This window comes from Marmota marmota, unplaced genomic scaffold (assembly GCF_001458135.2).
Source record: "Marmota marmota marmota unplaced genomic scaffold, marMar, whole genome shotgun sequence".
Lineage (NCBI taxonomy): Eukaryota > Metazoa > Chordata > Mammalia > Rodentia > Sciuridae > Marmota > Marmota marmota.
Window position 1 is genome coordinate 4738798 of NW_025999842.1, and position 6463 is coordinate 4745260.

Here is a 6463-nt window from a genome sequence, read left to right on the forward strand (position 1 = left end):
AATAGAAGGGAGAAAAGGGCCTTCCCTGAAGGGAGTCATGTTAAATGCACCTATGTACATATTGTGGTGAACCCATTAATTTATACAATTAATATGTGTTAATAACTATAAAAAAACATTTCCTGATTCCCTACAAGAACTACACAAGACTGAGGAGATGTAAAAATGAATGAGATAGTTTCTACCTTCAAGGAGAATGTAGTCTAATTTAGGAAGTAGATGCGAACACAAGACCAATGTTAACAACCTTAAGAGTGAATGTAGGACATAAAAATTGTTGTGCACCTAACCAACATTTGCCTGATGATTATTTATTTGAATGTCTTCTCATCTCTACCGCACTCTAAGCTCCTGAAAATTAACCTATTTCTGTTTCATCTTTATGAGTACACACAAACCTCAGGATCCAGCTGAGGACTTTGAGTAAGCACCTAATAAGTGTATACCATTATTTGTTGTTGTTGTTGTTTAAATACTATTAGAAGAAAAAAAAATTGGTGCCTGGGATTGTTTGCTCAGCGTTTTCTTCTGATTTCCATTAAAATTACAAAACTTAGCATTTATTATTCACAGGCAAAATTTGGAAACCACACTCTACTCAACATACTCTTTGTGGACTGCAGTTCAGATCCCACACGTTGGCCAAGTGGATGGCTTTGCACTTTGTTTCTTTCATGTCCTTTGTCTTCCACTCCTCTGCCACTGGCGTGTCTCAGAGCATTATCTGTGTTCCTTTGATTACAGGGATTGTTGAGAAGGTAAGAGTAGGGAAACAAGAAACAGGTACCTTCCTGAAGCCTGGAAACACCTGAAAATTGAGTTCATTCTATGTTCAAAGTTGTGCAGAATAATGTATTTTTAATTCACTATTTTAGAAAGAACAACAATAATCATAAGAAGCTAAATTGTGAGGGCTGTGGCTGTGGCTCAGCAGTAGCACACTTGGCTGGCATGTGTGAGATATTGAGTCTCTGTTCCGCATATAAATAAAGATCTATCAACAACTAAAAAAATATTAAAAATAGATAAATTGTGAGCTGAAATGCTGCCATAAGAAAAAAAGAAAGGAAAAATGATAATATTAATGATTATGTTTAACTTTAAATTTTATTATAACATTTTAATTATATGTACATAGTACATTATGATGTTTTTAATTTTATATATGACAACTCAAGACCAAGTGCAGAGATGATGTAAAACTATTTCTGACATGAAAGTAATTACCTTTTTACACACTGGATAGATCATTATTTTGAGTCACACTTTCTTCATAAATCAAAGAAATTGTTATCATGACTAATTCTTAATCTACTTTGACTCTAAAGATAGCAAACATTGAAATTAAAAAAATTGAAAAACAAACTAATTACTTAAATGCTTTCTCTACATGACATTTAACAGCCAGATGTCTAGTTAAATTTCTTGTTTTTTAATATAATAGAATGGAGATTTTAGTTGTTTTCTAAATTTAATTAAAAACCAATTTGATCAAAACATGTATTGTAGAATGAACATTATAGATTTTGAATGCCTCTATTGATCAAATTACTAGAAGCAATACAACTGCACTTTACAATGCATGAAGACATAAGTAGCCCTAGCCTTTGTATTAGCCTACTCCTAATACAGTGCATGAGCCCCTACCTGTGAGCTGCAGTGGAGGTGGGAACATTGAGCCGACTGCCACACTGAGAGGTTAGACTATGTGTGCACGTATATGCTTATGTCTTCCCACATTTACCCCTAGATTATTTGTTCTGTTACACAACCTCCTTTCATTTTCTACTCACTAATACAAATTAATGCTTTTGGGTCAATAGGGTGCAATCAACTGCTACAATAGACACTTTTTACAAATCCTTTAGATGTGGTCACTATGGTTACCTAAAAATCACCTAGCAAATAGTCTAGATTAAATAGTTTAACTATGTTCAGTGCATCTCTGACAAAAAGAAAAAAAAAATCCCTTTTTACTTGCGAATAACATTTTCAATTGGAATATGTCCAACTTTAAAGTCTTAGTAAACATCCTCAAAGTTTCCAAAGATTTGATGACTCATTTTTCTGAAGCCCCAGTTACATATGATTAATGAGATTTTATTACAAATTTAACTTTTTTGTTTATCTCTCAGTGCTTCTGAGATACTTCAGCAGCATCTATCACTATTCTGTTTTAGATTTCAAGTTGCGCTCTTAGACATGGGATGTAAAATTAAAAATATGCCATTTCCTTTTATAAGGATGTTATATCACTACTGAAATTCTTTAATGATAAGCACATATGAATATTTTCATTAAGACTTCTGTTCTTGTTATAGTCTTAGGATACTTGAGTACAACGACTATCCCAAATCAAAACTCAGAGTAGGTGGTCTCAAAACTAACATGCTTGTCAAGACAAAGGATAGGCTATTTTAAATATCTTTGGGTCTTTATAAAATTAAGATGTATGGTGTTCATCCATCATATAGAATTCTGCTTCTTCAAGTTCATTCCCACAAAAGCCCTCTGATGGCCTTTTTCGTATTATCTAGTGACAAATAATGGTCACTAGAAACCAATAATGGTCAATAGAGATCAATAATGGTCATTAGATAATATGAAATTTGGGGATTCTACTCAACATTCACAAACCCACAGAGCTATTCTCTTCGACTTAAGTGCTTCTTACATCTGGTTTAAAGCATGGATCATAAAAATTGATCTTGCAAAACTGAACACAATTTATTCTTCCAAAGCCTGTGGACAGAGCTGTCTCACTGCAGAGGATCATGGTCTTAAACACAAACCCTCCAATCTCAATCTCCTGGTAGGGCTTCTATTTGCCATTCGGCCTTCTTCATCTTTGGCCCCAGTCCACTTTGCATTCATTTGAAGCTGGTGCCACTTGGTTGTCTGTTTGATTTTTGTCATTTGGGGATAATAAATGCCACAACATATTTCAATTATTTAATTCCACAAGAAATTGAATTTTGATTACAACAAAGTTGAACATATCAAATATATTATCATTAGAGCATAAGTTGGCTCAGCATCTGTGTTAAATTAAATTATAACATCTAAACACATGAAACAGTCAAATTTCTGAGTTGGCCATCTCTGCAGGCCATGACCTGCTGTTTTTTTGTGACTGCTCTTACTGTCACATTTTCACAATACCATAAATGCTGGTGAACTCCCAGGAGTTTCCTATATTTCTTATCCATCTGCTACATTGTTCCACAATAAGATATTCCTTAGGAAAAAGAAAAAGAAAAGTTAGAAAGCCTACTATTCCAGAATCTCACAAACCAAAATCAATTAGGATTTAGATAATAGCTTAAACCCTAACCCCAACATAGCCAGTTCATTTTGTTTTTAATAAATTGTGATTGAAAACATCTGAGTCCCAGAAATAAACTGGGTTTGGGTTTGTTCCACCTCTCCAGAGATATTAGAGGTCAGCTCTCCATGTTCCTTTAACCTATGGCATCTTCCTTGGTTAATGCCATATCTTCCTTATTTTTTGTTGCTTGTGGAAAGTCAGTGGCTGACATTGGAACAGCTGAATGTTATTCTAAATTGAAGCAATTAAATTATGAGGTAGCAGGTTGGAAGCAAGAACCCTAGGGATGGATAGTTTTTCCTCATTCTTGAAATTGACTCCTCCTATGAGAACAATTAGTCCCTTAAAAACGGCCCATACCATACTTCACTTCATGTGTAAACCATAGTAAACTCTTCAAGGTTAAGCCTCCGGGAAAAAAACAGAACGAGTAAAATAGTAAAAACAAATCTTTTTTTGATGAATTGTAGGGAACCAGAAAGACAGGCACTGTTGGGAACAGCACCTATACTACACGTATATTCATGTCATTGCTTTGGGACAATATTTCCCTAGTGCTGGGCTGAAAAAGCATAAACACAAAATTGTGAAAAAAGGCCAGGCTGGGAGTGCAAACCGGGCTATATTAAATGAATATAAATATTTAAGTACCCTTAGATCACGCCTTAGGGCCTGCTAAATGTGTCTTCACCATGTGCATATGCCGTAGAGCATGCCCAGAACCTTCTAGGTACTCAACACCAGCTTACTTTCCTGCAAGAACAAGAGGGCAACCTCCCTTCCCTCAGGAAGGGAGGCTAGCAAAAGCAGAGGGAGAGTCCAGAGGCCATGTGGCTTTCCTTGTAAGCACCAGGTCCTTGGAATCCAAATGACTATTCCAAATCCTCTCCTAGGGTATTCACTCCTAGTCTCTGACAGATTTGACTGATTCCAAATCCCACCTGAACACAAGAGCAGGTATATCTTGTGTTTCCACCCTCCATCTGGCTGCTGGTGATGGGGTATGCAAATATCTGCCAGTATACCCCAAACTGTGGAGCAGAAATAAGGACTTTATGTCCCTAGAACAAAGGAGTCTTCAGGCCTTTCAACAGTACTGCCCGTATACAAAGTTACCCAGGATCTCTGTGTCAGGAAGGATCTCCAGGGCTGGAGAATGGATGGTTGAAGAATGGAAACACCACATAAAACCCTCTAATTAAGTTTTGAGTCAAGAAGAGATCTTAAAAAGAACCCCCAACTGGTGGGAACTGGCCTTACCAGCAGCCTCTGACTCTTTCCCCTGACCACTGTGTTTCTGTAGGGTTCTGCCACTTTGATTACTGTTGTCACCACGAATTCTGGATCCTGGCAGTCTTTCTAAATTGTTGGCCTATGTGTAACCAAACCCTTTCTTTCCTTCATCTTTCTTAGCAAAGTAGAGACATGTAGAATTTTGAAAATTAATATGATTCAATACGAAACAAAAATGAAAATGCAGTAATTATAGGCAAGATACAGCACATAAAGTTACATTTGCAAGGTTCAAGTTCTTGATCCTAAGATGAACACGGACCAGCCTCAGAAGACTGCATTCCTGCTATCGCTCCTCCCACCACCATCTTACCTGTTACTTGAAAGCAAAGCTTTCTAGCTGCTATATTTTTTCCTCATCTTCCCAAGTGTGATAAGTATTTCAACAATGGACTGAAATCAATTTTTTTAAAAAAAGGATGACCTACCTAAACCAGGGTGGTCATGAAAGAATTCTGTGTAGGGAAAATGAGGCAAAAATCAAAGGACAAGCAGCACCCCACCATGAGAAGTTGAGGAAAAAGTGTTCCTGGAAGAGGGAGCAACTTGTACTCAGGCAGGCAAGGATCTTTTGTCCTAGAAGAACTGAAACAAGCTGTGTGGAGCCAGAGCATACTGAGGAAGGGAGAGATGGTATGAAATGAATTTGAAGAGAAGGTCAAAAGTCAGATCATGTATGTGGTAGTGAGGAGTTTAGATTTTATTGTAAGCACAAGAAGCCACTGAAGGCTTTGAATAGAGGAGTGACATGATTTGATTTATCTTTTGAGATCCTTCTTGCTTCAAGATACAACAGATCAAAGATGGAAAAACAGAAGAAAGACCACTTGATAGGTTATTGCAGTTATCTAGGTAAAGGGTGATCCTGTCTTAGAACACGTTTTCTCAAACTATGGTTCACAATCCATTGGGCTTATGCAGTCATTTTAGACCTCTTGATCAGTAATATCAATGAAATAGAATCATGCACAATAAAAAATATGATCCACAGTGTACATTTCATAACATTTTTTTCAGTTTCTTATGCATATAACCATGCACATGCAAATACAAGATTGTGCTATGAAGTGAGTTTGTTACTCTGCACCGTGTTCAAAAAAATCACTAACTTAGACTAAAGTGATAAAAGTGGAGGCAGAAAGAAGAAGAGATTCAACACAGACATTGCTTCAAATACAGAATGGAAGAGTCACCTAAGAAAATACACAGATAAGAGACAGAATTTTGTTTCGTTTTCATTGTTATATTCTTACATATTAACCCTACCTATTCTTTAAAACATTCTTTACAATAGCTTAGGCTTGGTACAGATATAAGATAGTACCACTAACATAGGAAAATGAAACATAAGCAGCCATTTTTTTTAAACAGGTACACATAAAAATATTTGAGACATACCCTAATGGCCACCAACAGGTCATCTGTCATTTCTCAGTTGGACATTCCTTCTCTGGGTCATTGATTTATCACTAGTAGAGTATAAATTAATTCAGGATATTTCCAAAAAGTTTGAAACTGGGGATGAAATATTTCATACTAAGTCTCCTCAGTCTTTGTTCCTTCTGAAGAATATTCCTCAGATTTTTGAATTTCAGTCCTAACTTTGCTGGATGTTTTCATAATGCAATTTGGCCTGCTTAATTTAACATATAAAGTTATAATCATATAGTCATACATGTTTAAAATTTGCATCACTGCCATGTGAGTGATAAAATTGATTAGTGCACTGGAATAAATGTCATGTTTATGTCCTATATTGCTTAATATATGATAGAATTGCCTCTCTTGTATAAGGTTATATATATATATATATATATATATATATATATATATATATATATA

At 35.8% G+C, this 6463-nt stretch overlaps 1 long non-coding RNA gene across 2 annotated transcripts in view; it reads right to left on the reverse strand.

The window, feature by feature from the left end:
• Positions 1-1159: 1159 nt before the first annotated feature.
• LOC107153440 overlaps positions 1160-6463 on the reverse strand; it is a 158321-nt gene continuing 153017 nt past the window's right edge. For both annotated transcript variants that reach the window (XR_001504912.2, XR_007347107.1), the window contains one exon: positions 1160-3238. This is a non-coding gene — a long non-coding RNA (uncharacterized LOC107153440). The remainder of the gene's footprint in view (positions 3239-6463) is intronic.